The following is a 20,445-nucleotide window of genomic DNA, read 5'->3' as shown; positions in this document are numbered from 1 at the left end:
CTTCTCTTGTGGTTTATCATATTTTGCATCAAATTTCTTACTGAATCTTTGGAGAGTCCAGATATAGTTTTCTATTATGCAAACAGAAATAATTGTATTTTCTATTTTACAATTTGAGTTTCTGTTTATTATTTACAATTAGATTAGCAGATATTTTCAGTATAATATTTACTAGTAGTTTTGGTCATCATCTTTATTTTTGTTTGTGTTAGAGGAAATACTAGTTTCTCACTAAGTAAAATACTGGCTTTGTAAATAATTTAATTCCTTTCATAAATCTAAGAAAGTATGTATCAATGTATCTTCAGATTGGTATATTTTTATAAGACACAGATATTTAATTTTGTTAGCAATTTCTTCATAAACTTTGGAGAAAATCATATGATTTTCTCTTTTAATATATGTAATACATTCATATATACTCCCTTATATTAAGCAAAGTTTGCATTCCTGGAATAAATACCAATTTTTTAAAGAATATTATTTTCTTCATGTCTAACAGGATTTTCTTTAGGATCTTAAATCACTATTGTTATTCATTATAATTTATTTTAATTTTTGGTTATCATGTAGCAATTACATATATCTATAGTTACAGTGTGATATGTTACATATAGGTATACAGCAATATGATATGAAATTAATTGGCATTTTCAATTTTTTATTATTCTTTTATATTTATAAACTCTACTAGCTCCTCCTCCTTTCACTATCTGAATATTTTCTATATACACAGAGACACATATGCTTATAGCTTATTTTTTTGATTAAAGGGTGGATTGTGTAAACTGATATTTTGCTTCTATTCCTCTACTTTGTTCTCTTTTTCTAACAGAATCCTTAATTTCCCACTTTCCCCCCCCCCGCTTTCCTATCACCACTGAATAGTAAACAGGCACTTCTCTCTTTCTTTTACCTCTTTCATCTTCACTAACCATACCTGTAACCACCAAGATATATGCCCCCTTTTACTCCCCTTCCTGACATTCAATCCTCTGAACAAGTATGCTTCCTTTTCAGTGATTTCATACTCAGGATGGAGTCTTTCATGATGGGAGAGACATTATGTCTGCTTTTGTCCTCTTCTGAGAAATTTTTCTGTGTAGTACAGCTTTCCATGAAAGTTTGGTCATGGACATAAATACACTAACATTTAGCCTATCTTCTTTTTTACTCGAAGACATTTTTATTGTAGCTCCCCTAGATGATAAAAGTGCCAGGAGTGGAGGCTTTGTGCAGATGCATATGTACAAATACAGTATTTGCATGGTTTTCTGTGAAAATGTAGAGAGCTGTCTTAGTAGTTACTTTTCTCATTGCTGAGTCAGAATATTCAACACCCAAAGTTAAAGGAGGAAAGGTTTATTGGCTCACACTTTGTACAGGTTTCAGTCCATAATCAGCTGGCTGCAAGGCAGGGTAGCATGGCAAAGGGGCATCACAGAGGAAAAACAGTTCATAGTAGTCAGAAGACAGCAAAAACAAGCAAGCAACCAGCAACAAGCCTCTTTCTATCCCTTATATTTTATCCAGGCTACCCACTTTTAGGGCAGGTAGCACTCACACCCTTATTGCTAGCACCCTTAATCCTAGCATTGCCCAATGAATCAATCCCAGTATCACATATTCTAGATCCAGCCACTTCTAGAAAGCCCCACCTATGACTACTGAGGCTTAGGGAGGACATCTAGACACAGCCATAGCAAGAGCTGAAATTATTAGTGGCCGTGCTATTTGCTAGTCATCATCCTTAATCAAATTTCCAATTATTCCTGCATAATTGATTTCTAATAAAAGTTTCAAAACACACAAAATATTCTTTCTCCTATCACTATTATATTTATGATGTTTGTTATATTGTGTATACATATATACATTATATATTACATATATGATATACGATACATATATGTATACATTATATAGTAGGTAGTATGTCACTTTAAACTCATATATATGCGTGTATATAATATTTACTTTGAATAATGTGTAACAATAGATTTGTGTGAAAAAAACTTATAAAATATGCTGTAGAAATCATATCACCTTATTATGTAAGTTTCTTATTTATTGGTTCATTGACTTTATTCCCGGGAATAGAAGCCTCAAACTAGCCTTTATGGGAAGAGTAGAAAAGAAAGAGAATTACTTTTATTTTTTTTCTACAGGACTCTCAGCTAATATTCTCTCATGAACACTGACTGGTTTTCATATAACCAAAAAGAGTCCCGAAACACAGGCTCTGAGAACAATTTTGGAAATCTTAAAGGGTAGATATTTTTATTGTAATATGATGTTAAAAATACTATAGAAAATTAAATTACTAATAAATAATTTTGAATTCTTTTTGCTGAAAACATTCCAAGGCACATATATTGGGGTTGCCTCTGGAGTTCCTTAGATATGCTCTAAAGTTATGTTACACATAACTTTAGAAAAAACGTGTTCCATGAAATCAGTTCTCCAAAATTTCTTACCTGCTTAAAATAACTAGTGTATTGATTATAGACTTTGAATTTATTGAAAATAGACTATTCTTTTTTTTCTCATTTAAACCATTTTTCTGCTTCCTTTACTTTCTATCCATATATGGCACTTAAATACTGAGAGGAATGTCAACTTTATTCATGTACTCCATCTATGGATAAATGTATAAATAACCATCTAACCTTTAAATATCAGGATAATCACTCAGAAAGCCAAAGACATAGATGTCACAAGTTTTAATGCACACAGTGATTTGCTCTTGGATTTTATCACTTACAATCATTAAGAATTGAAAGGATAATTTATTTTGAAGGTTGAAGCATGTGTCTTTTAACTAAGTGTTATCTAGGGACAAAAAAGAAAGAAGCACAAACAGATGGATTAGTTCTCTATGCACTAAATCTAAAGATACTGAGCTCCATGATACATTTTTTGTTTGGTTTTTTTCCTACATCAAGGTCACAGGTGGAAAATAGTAATTCTTCTCTGAAAGCCATATGTCTTAAGAAGGTAAGCTTTTATGATCATGCTCCTTGTAATAATTATTTTATTTTTCTCTAACTATGCAGGAAAACATGTTAGTAATATTTATATTTGTTTATTGCTAATGTTCTCATTAAATATTTTAAAGGATTAATTTTAAGTAGTATCTAATAAAGTGATGCAACTGTATACTAAATAGTAGAATAAAGAGCAAAAAGAAATAGCATTTATTGAGAACATATATTAAGTTATATTCGCTTTAAATCAGCTAGTTCATTTAATAATATTTACAGTACCTATATACTCTAGATAACTTATAACCAATTTATAGATGAGGAAATGAGACTATGTCATATTCATAGCCTTTAAAAAGTCATAGTTCTTTGGTTAAATAGTATATATCACATTAAACACCAAGTTTATGTTTTGTCTATATCTGCATACCTACTAGAATACTAAAGAACCTATAAAATCTACACATAAATTTCATTATTTCTAGAAATGTCATAATTATCCAATCTAAATTGTCATTTGTATAGTACTGGTAGAAGAATTGATACATGGGTCTATGGGAAAAAAAATGAAATCCCGAAACTGTCTTAAATATATGGGCCAAATATTTGGTACAGAGGTAAAGGCATTTTGTGAACAAAGATTATTTGTTTCAATAATTCACGCTGGAAGTTTAACGTTAATTAGCCAATAAAAGTGAAACTGAGCCAAAACTTCACATATGAAATAATGTGTCAAAATTATAAATTTAAATGTAAATGTGTAAAAAAATGAAAGATAAAAAGGAAAAAAGTCCATATGGCTAGATATTAGAGTTCTTAAATATAACAGAAACCCACAAAATGGGAACAGCTATCACCATATTACATACCTGATGCAGTACTTGTGCCTTACCTAGACATATGAAGAACTCTCAATACTGAATAGGAGAAAACACACCCCAATTTTTAAAAATGCACAAAAGATTTGAGCAAACCCTTCACCAAGAGAATATATAAAGTTAGAAAGAACATGAGAATATACCAATATTATTAGTGAGTAGAAAAATGTAATGGCAAACGATTGTAACACTTCTTAGGATGGATAAAATAAAAGTTGATGATACTTTCAAGTAACATAGCAAGGAATAGACTACTTGAAACCCTCATGCAATGGCAATCAACATAGACAATGATGCAAATATTCTTTCTTGATATCCGCTTGGCTGGTCCAAATCCTTTAATTGGAAAATTTAGTCTGTTGATATGGAAGGTTAATACAGTTACAAGGTTTTAAGGATTTATGCCTGCCATTTTGTTAAATTTCTTCTGTTTGTCTTAAGTACATTTTTTTTATATTTTCTTGTTCACATTTGTGGTTTTGTGAGTTATTGTATTTCTCAGTTTTGATTCTTCTCTATTTATGATTTGTGTATTGATTTTACCAATGAATTTTATATTTCAAGAAAGTAGTGCTTTGTTATTTGTTTGTTTCTTTGCTTCTGGATATAAAACTCCCTTAATCATTTCATGTGAAACTAATCTGGTGATGATGAATACCTTCACTTTTGGCTTGTTAAATGTTGTTTTTAAAATGTTGTTATTTCTCCTATGTTTCTGCAAGATAATTTTCCAAGGTACAGTAACCTTTGTTGACTTAAGCTTTTTCACAAACTATAATATGTCTTTTATTCCTTTCTAGTGTGTAAAGTTTCTGTACCTAGAGGTCCATCTTTCCCAAGACCAGGGAAGTTTTCTATTATTATTTCTTTTAATAGGTTTTCTTTAACATTGGCTTTTTCTTCTTCTTTGGGTACATCCCCAAATGCAAATGTTTGCCTAATGGTGACACACAGGTCTCAAAAGTGCTCTCTCGCTCTCTCTATTTCTCTCCTCCCCCCAGTTTTCTTTTTTTCCTTTTTTTTTTTTTTGGTACCAGGGATTGAACTCAGGACCTTGTGCTTGTGAGGCAGGCAGCGGAATCACTGAGCTAAATCCCCAGTCCCTCCCCCCAATTTTCTTTTTCCTCCTTCCCTCCTTCTCTCCATCCTTCCTTTCTTGCTCTTCTTTTTTGCATTGAGACATTTTAAAAGACCTATATTCAAATTTAGATATTTTTCTCTGCTTTATCTAGCCTGTTTTTGATGTTTCCACTGTAATTTTTATTGAATTTATTGAAATCTTCATTTCCAAACTTTAGTTTGGTTATTTTAAATATGTATTAATTTTCTGAATTTCACCTTTGTCCCTTTCACAGCTTTCTTTCCTTCATTCAACTGTCTGTTTATATTCTCTTGAATTTCATTGATCTTCATAATCACTATTCTAAAACATTTCTATGAAATTTAGTCGATATTGTTTTCTTTGAGATTTGTTTCTAGAATATTATTATGTTCTCTTGGAACCATTGTGTTTTCATGTGTATTTCATACTTTTTGGGTTTGTATGCAGAAACTAGCATATCTAGTGGATGAACTATTTCCCAGATTCTTTTTAAAATTAATTTTATTGGTACAATTTATATATATAATATAATGACATTCATCATTGGAAATTTGTACATTTACATAATTCATTTGGTTCTTGTTTTTTCCCCATTCCCCTGCCCTCCCTTCAACACCTCCACCCCTTTCTATTTGCAAAGACTTTGTTTCCATTTTTTCATTTTCTCATATTAATCCCATTCCCTTCTTTCCTTTTTTAATCCCTCCTACTTCCTCTTCCTCTTACTTTTTGGACCTTTTCTTCCGATTTCACAATATGTATTATGCCTTTTGATCCTTATTTATACTTTCAGTTTCTCACATCAGAGAATCTATTCAGTATTTACACATGTCTATCTTATTTATTTCACTTAAGAGTATGGCCTCACTGTGCATCCATTTAGCTATAAATATCTCTAATTTCTCATTCTTTATGGGGTGAGTAGTATTCCATTTTATTAAAAAAATATTTTCTTTATCCAGTTTCCAGTTGATGGGCACTTGGGCTGTTTCCAAGCTTTCACTATTACAAACTGTGCTGATATGAACATGGGTACACATATATCACTGTGATATGATTCTTTTAATTCTTTTGGGAAGATAACCCAGCAGGGAAATAGGTGGGTCAAATGGGACCTCTAATTCTAGTTGTTTGAAGACTCTCCATACTGATTTCCACAGTGCTTGCACCAGTCTGCACTCCCACCAAAAATGGAGCAGGGTTCCTTTTTCCCTGCAGCCCCACCAGCATTTGTTATTGGTTGATAGCAGTCATTCTTTCTGGAGTGAGGTGGAATCTCAGTGTTGTTTTCATCTGCATCTCTCAAATGACCAGTGATTTTGAACATTTTTTCATATGTTTATTTTCTATTTCTACTTCTTTGTCTGAGAAATGTCTGTTCATTTCAGATGCCCATTTTTGGATTGGGTCTTTAAATTTGGGGGTCTGATATTTTTTTAATGTTCTGTATATATTGTAGATATTCTGATAGTCTTTTGTCTGAGGAACAGCTGATAAAAAAAAATCCCACTTTGTGGGTTGTCTCTTCATGCTGTTGTTGGTTTCTCTTGGTGTGCAGAAGCTTTTTAATAAGAAGAGATCCAGGGGTTACCTCTGTTTTAAATAGCCTGTTCGAAAAATATGTCTATGGGGTGCTACTTTAATATCAAATATTGGCTTTGGTACTAACTGAGCACCATAATGTAGTCTTCTTATGTAGTCTTCGAGTGCAGGTGATGACAATGGCCACAGTGTATGCTGAAAAAGAGCTGTAGAGACTCTCTAGAGTCTCTAGAGGGCACAGAAGTGTGAGGACACTGGTTCCTGGAAATGAAGTGGTGCACAGAGCCAGACTTTTTGGATGTCTACTCAAACTACTAGTGTAGTAGCATCAATTGGGAATGGACATTTGCTCAGGTACAGCTAAGTTAAGCTCTGCTGTTGGCAAGGCCTTTGGCATGGGCAGCCCCAGTAATAGGCAATGGTACAGGTACACTTAGTTTCAGCCATTTCCCAACCCAGTGTGGTGGAACCTCGGTGTGGTTGCCCAAATTGGGATATGTGGGGACTTCTTTCCCTCGAGGAGTACAGATTTAGTCAGTATCTCTCTTCCCAGAAGGTTTCCTAGATACAGTAGCCTGAGCTCTCAGGGTCAGTGAGGAGATGATGTGAGTTCCATCCCTAAAGCAAAGCTGCTCTGCGGGCTCTGGATTGCTTCATTGACTGGACTGCAATCCTGTGATGGCAGTGAAGTTTTCTAGCAGCGAGGACTACTGGTTTCTGGACTTCCGCTTCAGGGTGAAGAAGGTAGTTGCTGCTGTTTAGGGGTTCTTAGTTTTACAAATTTCCTTTCTCTCTTTGCTGAGTTCCAGCATCCTCCCAGGAGCACACATCTCAAAATACAACTATCTGCCTGATGCTTTGGTTCTTTTTGTGGAAATAAGTGAATTTTTGTCACCTCTATTTGGCTCTTTAAACAGGAATAAACTTCTTCTGAACTGTTTTTTAGACTCTTATAAAGATAAATTAGCTAACTAAATGGTCCAATAACAACACTTCTATGAACATTTAAGAAAGCAAAACGTATTTTCAAACAAAAACCTGTACATGAGTATTTGTATAATCTCAAAAATACTTCTTGTATTTTTTCTGACAATACAAATATTATGCAGCTTGGATTAATCTCACGAGTATAGTACAAGTAAAAATAGCCAATCTAAAAATTTCATATACAGTATGAGCACATTCATCTGACATTCTCAAGGATACATACTAGAGTGACAGAAAATGAATCAATAATTTCCAGGGACTACTGGTAGAAGGATTTTGTAACTAAAAGGTTATCATAAGATTGATTGGGTTAATATATTTATTCTTAGTCTGATTATTTTTTAGCTGTATATTATCTATGCATCTGTTAAAATTCATAGAACCGAATATACACTGAATTATGCTCTCAAAAGCTGTCGTGGCTTTCAGAAAAGAGTGACTAAGGTAGTTCAATGATTCCCAGTCACATTTTATGAAATGTAATTTTAAATAATGTTTCAAGTTATTATGAAAAACTAATTCCTTGTGAAAAAATACTTTCCTCTAAAATAGCATTAAAAGTCACATAAACCTAAGAAATTAAGTATGCAAATATAAAACAAAAGTATTGATTGTATTTCTATAAATTTTTAATGTTTGGAAAATCAAATGAATAATATTCCAGTTTTACTCTAATGTATTTCATTTAAAAAGAAGCTTATTTTTAAAATAATTTTAAACACGATATAAGCCTAAGCTCAACATCATAATAAAATCTATTTGCTGGGCATTAAATAAACAATTAAAAATTATAAATCTTTCTCAAATATTAACACCTCTTACACCTTCTAGTAAGTCTGAATTTGTTCCGAATATTGTTTATGTGTGTAGGTGATTTTGTGTGTGGATGTGATTGAATAAATTAATACTAGTCTCACTTTGTTACTATGACCCAGAACAGTAATTTATCTTTTCACACTTCATGCATTATTTTTGTCCCTTCATATAGCTAAACATTTTTCTTCATTTAGTGAAAATCAACCTCACCTTCTACTGTATCTTTATTTTTCTTTGTGACCCTCCCCTCCTTGTCCTTGTTTGTATGCTGTCATTAGCAATTATCAGATTGTGTTTAATGTTGTTCCTTTCTGTAATTCTCCTTATTAAACAATTTGAAAATGTCTTTATTTCAAGAAAAAAATCTCATTTATTTCTTACAGAGGCAAAGAATATCCCTCACACATTGCTACTGTCTATGCAATGTTGAATTAATCTATGATATTCATTAATTAATTGGGTAATAATGCTAACTTTTCTTGTACTGGGATAACATTTAGAAAATTAGGAGAAAAATTAGGTTGTAGAAAAAATGTTGCAATGCTGATACTTAAAATCTGTATATGTCTTCCAAAACATGTTTTGATATTTAAAAGAAACCAGTTAACTTAGAAAGTTATGCTGCCTGAGAGCTGACAGCTGCACTGTCCTATTATAGAGAGATTTTCTCAGCTGGCTGGAATAAGCCCCGTAAATCAACAGACTGACTTGTTCTTATTACATAGCCATGGAGCAAACTCTGAGGTAGAAGACGTGTCAAATTATAAGGGTATGTGCATAGCACCCATGTGTCAGGTTTCCTATTGTAAGACAAAAAGCACCATGGAAACTAATGAGGAGTGAAATATTTCCATACGTGTGTTTGAATTGATACAAATAAAGAGCAGTCTTCAGTTCAAGATACCTTTTTTGTAAACATATAAATATCTAAGAAATCTATAAGGCTTAAATATGCCTTAGAGATAAATTAATAGCTATGTTGCCTAAAATATTCAGCCTCATTCTGGTGACAAATGATACATCTACCATTAGTAGCCTGCTGACTTAGCAGTACTTAGGATTTACTGTGGAGAAAAATGGTCTCCAGATGTTTGACATCATAACATAATATTACTTATTTTAAAGAAAAAATTCCTTAATAGTGACAACTGCTTATGCTTGAATAATCTAATACCTTACCACATTGTACACAGAGTATATGACTTTTTTCTGAATGGATGCTGTATATATTCTATATAAAGTATAATTTTCAGGAAGTAAATATTAATATAAAATGTTTTAAATATATAAATAATTTAAAAGTTTTGTTTTCCTATTAAAATGTAAATATATCCCAAATTATCACATCTTCATTTCAAAAATAGATAATATCGTTATTAGGCAGACTTAGCAATGTAATAGTTTTTCATAGGCAGACATACTGAAATAAGTGTTTTTGAAAAGACACTTAAAGAGGAATTGGTTAGGCTTGGGATACATGCAATTTTGGTTGGCTTACAGTCATATTTTTCAGTTTCAACTAATTCCTGGAGCAAGTAGCTACTTTTTCCTGGAATCAAATTATTCAATACAGAGAAAAGAAAGTATGGCTGGTGACAGAATTATTTAAATTAAAACCAAAAGATAATTTGAACCCAGTATCAATTTGGATAGGAATAGGAGATTATGTTGCTTTCAGTTTTCCTTATAATTTTTGTGTTGTTACATTAGATTCCTCTGCTCTGCACTCAATTTTGTATTTCCATGACACTTATATTGAATTTATTCTATTCATTGCCCAATGTTTAACCTTTCACTTATCACTTTCAGCAGTGCATCACACTTATAATCTGAAAGGATTTCTTGGGCTAACACTCCCAATTAGTAAATCTACTTTCTAAATTTCAATTTTCTATTTATTCTATAGTATTTTTGCCTTGTTTTTTTTGTGTATTTCCAAAAAAATAGCATTTTCTGATTCCAGACATTTTAACAATTTGCACAAGAGAATCACTTGGTTTAACAAACTGTGTACTTTTCTGTTATGCCTGTATTTTGTAGATAATTATAAATTTATAATCATAAATTTAGGTTTTAAGAAACTGCACTTTTCTTATGCATATTAATATTTGCAATGCTATGCTTTAAACTCAGAATTACCAAATTCATTATTGCTTCATAACTTTATATTGTATCTGTCAAGTGAAGATATAAAAGATAACCTCTTTTTTATAATGAGGATGTTTATTTTTCTGTAGACAGAAAACTGAAAAACAGAACACTATGCTAGAAAAGAGATCACTTCTTCCATTGTCTCCAAATAGAAATAATACATAATAATTTTATTTTACTTTAGTATTACATATGCCAGTAGTATATTTAAATTAAATAATGCTGAGACATTGAGAATTTGTTAAAAATTAAACTAATAGTAGTTTGTGGAATTATTAAATTTTTCTTGTGTTTGAAATGTACTTTTCCAATCTTGCAGCTCTGAATTTTTAATGCATTTTTAAGTGCTGAGGGAGGGATATCTAGAATATATATCTAGAGAACTCTAAAAATTAGAATCCTCTAAATAAAAGACCCAATAATAAATGGGCATCTATAATGAATAGACACTTCTCAGAGGATCAAGCACAAATGGCCAATAAATATAAGAAAAAAATAGTCAACATATCTGGCAATTAGATAAATAGAAATTAAAACAATACTGAGATTGTTTCTTACTCCAAAAGAATAGCTATTACCAAGAAATCAAACAATAAAAAATGGTACTGAAGATACAGACTAAAAGGAAAGCTTTTCCATTGTTGGTAGGAATATACACTAGTATAACCACTATGGAAATGAAGAATGAAGATTTCTCAACAAATTGAAACTAGAAATTCCATTTGAGGACCAGGGATATAGCTCAGTGGTGCCACCGCCTGCCTCGCAAGAGTAACGTCCCGATTTAGATCCCCGGTACCAAAAAAAAAAAAAAAGGAAAAGAAAAAAAGAAATTACATTTGTTCTAACTATTCCCCTTCAAGGTATTTTCCTGAAAGTCTTAAAGACATTGTATTATAGTGATACATGCATACTCATGTTTATAGCAGCACAATTCATAATAGCTAAAATTTGGAACCGACCTATCTATCAACAGATAGAGAAAGGAAAGGTGGTATTTATACAGGACAGAGTTCTGTTCTGCCATCAAAGAAAAATTTGAGTCTTTTTTTAAGGAAATAGATGCACTTTGAGATTATAATTTTAAGTGAAATAAATTAGACACACAAGTTTAAATACCTCATGATTTTTCTTATATGAGAAAACCAAAATCTAAATAAAGAGAAAAATAAAAGGTAGAAAATAGGCAAAAAATGAGAAGGATCTTCTGTCAAAGGGAAGGGGAACAAGAGATGGAGGGAGGAATCATAGAACAGAGAGGAAGGGGATGAAAAGAGAATTGAGATGTGTTACATACATGTACCAACTCCTCACCAGAAATGTGATCATTATGTACTGCAAACATGGACTAATAAAAATAAACGCTGAAAGCAAACAAAAAGTGCTGAGGGAAAACAAGTACTGCCCAATCTGGCATGATTATATTGCCATCGCACTTTATTGGACTGCTTTCCAGCTCTGTTTTATCCACAAGAAGTATTTCATTTTATGGCAGTTAAAACTTGTTTCACCATTTCTTTCTGCCCCTGAAACTGACTAGTTTTGTAATTCAACACATTCATACTCATGAAAAAGAGGACATATCTTAATTGTTTACTGCCAGAGAAAGCAAACCAAATCTTCTTATGGAAGTTAGTTAATAAAAATAGAACAAAGACAAAAATATACAGAAATGTAATATCATTTTATCAAAATATTCAGATCACCAATGTGTAACATGACTCAACTAGGGGATTTGTGAAGTGAAACAATAGTTAGAACATTTTCCTATAACAAAATCTACAATGTGCACATATTTAAATTAACTGCTAGCAGTAGTTGGATACACATAACACTAAAACTGGGTATCTGGTGAATTTTCATGGGGAAGGAATTATGCATGGAAGATGAAGTGAACAAAATTCAAATAAAATAAAATAGTCTCGCGCATACAGATAATGATAGAATACCTTGGATTGAAGTGTTGTATCAGTACAAACTGGGATAACTCTCTCTCTCCTTTCCTCTCTCCTTTGATTTCATCTCTCCTTTGTTTTGCCTTTTTAATCTTTGGTGTCAATAATGTTGTGATCCCATCTAGCATTTTGTCATCCCTTAGAGAGTTTTAAATAACAGCACTTTTTATAAAGAAATTTGACTGTGGAAGAAGGCTGCAGCTACAGGCACAACATAAAAAAGATAAAAGACTATTAGGCCAGGTTGTAGATACATAGTTGACATTGTTATAATTTATACTCTTGAAAATTATAAAAATTAATCATCTCCTAATAGAACTGACTATATGAATTTAAAAGAAAACTGATGATGTAACAAGAATCAACAAAATTTCTTCCACATGTTTCATACAATAAGGCATCATGAAAATTTTTTGAATGTATAATTTCCAATGACCAAGGAATTTATAAGCCACGTAAAATCTTAAATATGCTTGCTAGCCTTTATTTCTAGATTCTATACCCAACAATAAAATATCTTGAACATACTACAATCAAAAGATATACCAAGTCAATGTTACAAATTTAAAGATTTTCAAATGTATTAAATAGCATGCCCTTAAATATGATTTAGATACAAATTGGCAACAAAGAATTACTTCATTCTTAGGAATATAGTGTGTGTGTATGTGTGTGTGTGTGTCTGGGTCTTTGTTTATGTGTCTGTGTGTGTGTGTTTTAAGCTGCAACAAACCTTTGGCATTCAGTGCGTAACTCAGAGAAGTGAACAGAACAGGGGCAAAAAATCAAGGAAACTGGAATAAGAGAAAGTAGCTCATATCGTTTGACAGACCCTGGTTCCATCTGGTAAAAGGCTGTCCCTTATAGGGTAAATAGATCAGAGTAACAGGCAGGGAAATAGTAATACTTCCATAAATTTAATATTCTATCAGTTATTTTAGTTCCATTAACTTATGCACAATTAAAAATGATAATATCCTGTTCTATGAAATAGAGTAAGAGAGGTTTGTTCAGCCATTAAATCACCTCAGTTGCTGCTAATTATATAATTTGATTCAAGAAATAGTATAATTTATTCTTTATAGGAATGAAAAATTATATAAGAATCAACAAGTGTCAGTCAATAACATTCTATGCTGCTGCTTAAAAGAACTGCTAATGCTGGAATAGAAATGAGAGGAGAAAAAAAAATAAAAAAAAAAAGAAATGAGAAGATTATTTGTGATTAAATTTTTAAAAATATTTAATATCTTTTTTGGAAAGGACTAAATTAATTACAGTAAAATGCAAGAGCCAAGTTTAGGCATTTGAACCAAGTAACAGGCCAGCTGAACTACCAGAGGACAGACAGACATGTGAGTAAACCTCTTGTACAACCAATCACCTTGAGCCTTCAGGTGATTACAGCCACAATTTCTGACTTTATTTAGACTTAGAACAAGTGAGAATTGCCCAACAAATCCATTCCAGTTCCTTGAGATAGAAAATCATGGGCAATATTAAAGTTGCTTAAAGTAACTTGCTTTCAAGATATTTCACTATGTACAATAGTAAATAAAACACTTACAATTTAGTAGAAATTGTTCAATATCTAGGGAATTTAAATCAGCTCTCACTTATTTTTAAAGAGAACTTCAATTTTACACATAAGTGTTTGTGGTGACAGACAGGAATGGCAAAGACATCAAGTCCAATCTCTCAATTTAATATTGAGACAAGAGGTCAGAAAAGACTAGTTTATTGATAAATCAGGGAACACATGTTGAATGCTGTACAGTTCTTCAGAATACTTTTAAATTTTTTATATTTAGAGAGAGTAACCAATAAACACTAAATGATTTCATATTTTTATAATTCATGAATTATCCCTATGTTCTTTCCTTTAGAAAACCAATCCTCAAGTGACTTTCTTTTATTCTGAAACTCATTCCTAGAGCATATATTTGAAAACTACTCTATACAAAGTGCCATATTAAATACAGAGGTATTAAATATGAAGATCCTTCACTGAAGAGAGAGGTGTTTTTGCTTCATGTTGAAGATATTTAAATCACATATTATGTAAGAAATATAATTATATAATTACCTGTTGTAGTCAGAGTTTTGGCAAGAGAATATATTTACTACAGGACACACAGTACATAGGATTATTTTATGATAATTACCCAAAATGTCAAATGCAAAGGAATGCAAGAGATTAACCACATACTAGAGGCCCAAAGAATCCAGCCAAGGCCCTGGATCCCAGCAATGTCCCACACACATCCAGCTAAAGGCTTAGAGTCCAAGACAATGTCCTCCACGAGTCTAGCCAATGGCCTAGACCCAAAGGCAATATCTCATGCTTGTCCATATTGAGGATCTGCACCTGGAAGGCCCAAAGGGCAGTGATAGAATCCAGAAAACCTATGCTGCTGAGACAAAAGATTTGTGCCACCAAGATGAGGGATCCACATTGGAGCCAGAAGTGTGCTCATGGTGAAGATCAGAACTGCCCTGACACAAACAGCAGCCATCCCCAGTGACAATGAGGTCCCAAGTTCCTCTTCCAACAAGAACAGCCTAGTTCACATCAGGAAAACCATCCACAGAAACTTTCTCTTAGAAAATCAACAGGCCAAGATCTTCCCCTCTAGTTCATTTTCTTATGGCTATTAGTAACAAACCTCAGGTGGATCCTCCATGCCCAGACCATGCTGATTCAGTTCAGCTGGGCATTACACGTTGGCCATTAGTCAATCCACCACATTATCAGAGCATTATCAGAGAGTTATATTTAAAAATTACTGCAGAATAAAAGAGAAATCTTGATTAAATAAAATATCACATTTATTTAAGCTAAAATTGGTCTTTGAGGTAGATTCTTGGTTGTGTTTTATCAAAGGGTGGGTGCTTATAGATTTTCAAGCAGAGATTATGCTGAACACAGGCTTTGGTACCACAGATCCTTGCAGGAGTGTGAAAGTTTTCTTGTGCTGGGACATATTACACACCTGTGTGTACAAAGACGAGAAATAAAGAAGAGTAAGTATAGATTGTGGCCACAAAGGCAAGAAGGAATTATCAGAGACTAATCATGGTCAAAGCACTTTTCCAGACTATGAAAAAGCTGCTCTCCTGCTCCATGAGCAATAGCACAGGGCCTCTGACTTTGGATTTTGTTTTCTGAAAACATATTCCTGTTTATTTATTATTATTTTAGACTTTTCAGGATAGATCAATTTTTATGTGAATACAAGGCTATGATATTGTGTTTAACTATGTGATAATTGTCAGGTAAAAAAAGAGCCGAAAACCAAGACTAGACCAGTACTACAAGCCTTTATTAAGGAGAAGAAACAATCTGCTGGGCTGCCTCTGAACAAAGGAGTGCAGCAGAGTGGCCAGGGTAGGGAGAGCTTTTCTGCGAGCTATGGTGGGGTTTGGGGGATGTGGTCGTTAGGGATTGGAGAGTTTGAAAGCTGCGTGACCAGGACTGGAAGAGTCTGTGATATTACTAGTTGATAGGAAGAGACCAAGTATCAGGTTACTCTTTTGGCGGGAAGAGGGGCATGTTGGGAAGAAGAAGGTTGTCTTTTGGCGGGAGAAGCCATCTTGGATTTTAGGCGGGAAGCAGGGCATTATGAGAAGGCAGATATTATATGTAGTGGCCATTTTAAGGTGAGGGAAATCTATCAATAATGATTTTCCCCATGTAGGCAGCTAGTAAATTTGAATTCACAAGCACCACTTAATGTCAAATCCAGTAGGTCCAAACAAATTGCTCCAATAAGGATCTAAAAGATAGGCATGACACAGTTGCAAATTATATATTCCAACAAGAAATGAATGAATATTTCATGTATATGAGGTATTGTCTTTAAAATTCAGTGGTTCTATGACTGAGAGTTTTATCTGAGAAACATTACTTTTTACAGAATGTTTCCTTGTCATAACAAATAACACACTTACAGTGACTGAAAATCAGGTGATGTGTTGATTTAGCAAGTCAGTCATTCATTCAGTCTTTTTAAGGCTAATACTCTATCCCTGATGCTGTTCTGGGAAAAACCGATAGAGAAAGAATCTGTACTTCATCTCTTTTTTTTTTTTTTTCTGTAAAAATATACAAAACCTATCTCAATAAGAAGTTAAGGCTGCCTTTATAACATAAGAGAAATTAGCCAAAAGTTATCCTCATACAACTGGAAATCTCTAAACAGTAGAGCTAATTAATCTTGTTAATTTTATAGATAAAGTATTTCTCTGACCACTTGTACGTGAATTCACACAAAAATGATTTTGGCAAATTTACTTAATTCCATTATCTCACACAATGAGGCAAGGGTATTTTTTTAATGATATAAACCTTAATTTTTAACCCCAGAGTCCAGAAATACTTCATTTAAGAACTGGCTGACTTTGTGTATATGAAATCTCTCCACTGAAGGCACATTTTAACAAGTGAAGAGGCCTAATGACAGGAATATCCTGGCATCAGAAATAGAGAAAAGAAAGAAAGAAAGAACTTATTTTAAAGCATAAAAACATAATAATTTGACTCTGGATATTTAACAGGTAAACATTTGATTGGCTTTTTTAACTGGGGAAATACAACTGAGATCCTAATTGTGTGAGTCTTCTATAAAGGTGATGATAGACTCCATGCTTTAGATGTGGAGCCTCAGTTAAGGGTGTCTTAGAAGCTTCCAGAGCCCAAGCATCCATCCCTGTCCCATTGAACCCCAATTTTCCAAATATATCAAGAGGAAAATACAGTTTTGAAGTTTTATTTTATAATACAGAACCACAGATATAAACATCCCCTAATCTCTCTTCTTGTACAAATAGTAATATCATGGTGTGATAGTGGCTACAATTAGCAAAATTGTAGAGTTAAAAAAATGCAACCATGTTACTGACTCTCTTTGGTCTTCTAAGCATAAGCTAAATATAAAATATCTAGCCAAGATAGCCTTCCTACTCACTCATGTCTGTTAATGCTTGTAAAAGTTCTTTAAAATATTTAGCAAACTTTTAGTGAGCAGAATTACTTGGGGGGGGTAAACAGGGCAAGTTAAACATTCTAGGAAACACAATAATCAGAGTGAGCACTACTGCACTTCAGGGACAGAAACGAGCTCAAAACAACATAGTTTACTCAGTTCATTTACATATATATTAAATATATATTGCTGCTCGGGAGATAATCATAGTTTTCAATATTTATAGTTTAGAATCAATGGAAACATCACTTGCTTTGTATGGTGCCAGGGCAAAACTGCTAATTAGGTTGAGTATTATCAAATTAGTTTTATTTCACTGACTAGCTAGAAGATAATTGCAATATGGATGATAGAAGGAAAACATTTATACTAGCAAGACATCTAATGTTGAAACAGTGGAAAACAAGAAATAAGCAGGGACAAAGGAGTGATAGTGCTGTAACCTAGATTTTTGGAGCAACACAAACATATTCATATCCATGAAACACATGTTATTCAACACTTACAGTAAAGTGATTCAATTTGTCCTCTAAATTCTAAATACTTAAAAAATTAGGATTTTATGTTAAAATCTCGAAGTATATATAACTTTGCATTTAAACATTACCCCCGCCAATTACTACATGTATGGTGTTGGGTAAGTTGCTTCCTTCTCAGTGCTTCAGTTGCTTTATTCGTAAAATAGAGGTATCACAGCTACTTCATATGATTATTCTGAGAGTTAAGTGAACAAATTCCTACAAGGAATTTAACATTGAACTTGCTAGATACTAATACTGAATTAATGTGATCTTGTAATGTTATGCTCTAAATACATTAAATTTTATTTAATGTTTGCCTTATTGATTGTATTTATTATATACTTGCTTATTTTAACTGGTTTTCTATAACCATATCACTTTTTAAAATAGGAACAAAAAACAATAATCATTACACACTATTTTATTATGAGGAAACGATTAGAAATTTATTTTATAACTATTGTGATACTTCCCTAAGCCTTGAAAACTTATAAAGACAATCATTGCTGTACAGTAATGATTGTTATAAATAATAAGTGTAGACACTACACAGGAAATCTATGTAAGATGATTCAGTATGATTTGAGACAAGAATATTGTGTCATCTCCTTTGATAATTTAATTATAGTATAAAATTGGAGAAATTAGTGTTAGTAACAGACTCCTGAAAATAACTGCAGTAGGAATTTAAAACAATTTTAGGAGAAATGTGGAGTTCTGAGATTTGTTAGAGATCACAGATGAGTAACTCTTATTAAAGAGACATATAGAACCATAAAGTAATGTGTAGACAATTTAAACTCTGTAGGTAAGGTAAAGGGTACATTTTTAATGCAGATACTTCTATAAGAAGAAACCAATCACATGGAAGCTAGCAGTAATTGGCAAATGACTTCTAACTAAGATGGAAATATGAGAGCAGAAATCATTAGAGATCACTTCATTTCACTATAATGGAAAAGGACTGTCTCAGCCTCCAAACACAAACTCTGAACAATAGTTGATAGATACAATGAAGCTAGAGCAATTCACAGCATACCCAAGAATTAATTCATGACAGTAAATAGTTTGTGCTTTATGATAAATTAAATTGCATAGAGTATGGGGAGAAAAGTTCTGAGGAATTACTAAGAAGATAAAGTTTGAATGTCCAACAGTGGACTAGCTACGAGAAAATAAGGCACATTCTGCATAAAAGAGTAGGAGTGCTCAGCCATATTCTGCAGAACCCAATAGCTTCCTTATCATTTATGACAATGTCCTGGAATGAGGCTTAGCAGTAAAGTAATATATATTAAAAGAAAATAGTGCCCAGTGCTATTGACCAATATAGAAAATACTAAGCAATCTAGTAAAATGAAAAAAATAAGTAAATATTCTACAAAAGTATGAATTTTAGTATATATTACCTACAGATTATAAGAACTATAAAATGAACACAGTATGGAAATCATTAAAATACCTAAATTTCCTGGCAAACTCTAAACCACCTTCTACCAATATTTTTAGATGCTTACATTGAGAAGATGCTAACATTGAGGCATGTATCAGCTGTGCATGTGAAATCTTAGATGTAATTTAAAAAGATGAATAAGTGAATGAATAATATAAAATAGAATAAACATAGCCACAACTAATTTCATAAAACCAGTACCAATAATTTTACCAGTAAATTAAAATTCTGTAAACAAACACATTCTACTATAAAATATCATCACATATACAATCATATAAAAACATATTAATATTATTGTGACAAAACCAAGCAAGAAAAATAATTCATAACTATGACAAAATCTGAGGCCTTTGCTTAAAATAAAGGTAAGTTAAAAGAAGCAGGACCAAAAGTTATGAGATTTTTAAAAATTACAATAGAATAATAAAGATCTATAAGAAACTAAAGCTAAATTTTTAAAGGAAGCACTAGGGAAAGACCTGTTCTCTCAGTTTTAACGAGGTAGAACAGACTCATATTACTTTAAAGAAATGAAAGAGGAATAAAAAAGATCATTGAAATAGAAGTGATATCTCAGATACCAAACATGTCTCTGCTTATTAGAATCTAAATATCATAATTTGTTGTACCTGGTGTTAGAGAAAACTTTCCCATACAGAAAAAACTGGATGACAATCGTCTTAGTGTGTTTTGTGCTACCATAACAGAATACCCAACACTGGATAAACTATAAAGGAAAGATCACAGAATTATTTAGAGGACAATTCTGGTGGCTGGAAAATCCAAACAGCAGGCAGGGTTCTGGCATCTGGGGAAGGTGTCCTGGAAGCATCACAGGGTAGAGAAGCCGAAGGTGAAGAAGGCACCTGAAAAACAGAGCAAACATCTGAGGTGGGCTCATTTTGTAGCGACTTGCTCTTTCTATAACTAACCCATTCTCAATAGATCTAGCCATGCTCACAAGACAGACATTAATCGCATCTGGAAATGATGCTACCATGACACAGAACACTGTTTTAAAGATGCCACTGCCTCAAAACTGCCACTTTGGGACCAAGCCTCAGCAGG

Source organism: Heterocephalus glaber, unplaced genomic scaffold (assembly GCF_053883595.1).
Source record: "Heterocephalus glaber isolate CG9 unplaced genomic scaffold, H.glaber_assembly_v1.0 deba00001523, whole genome shotgun sequence".
In the NCBI taxonomy this organism is placed as follows: Eukaryota; Metazoa; Chordata; class Mammalia; order Rodentia; family Bathyergidae; genus Heterocephalus; species Heterocephalus glaber.
Note: the sequence above shows the minus strand (reverse complement) of the source record.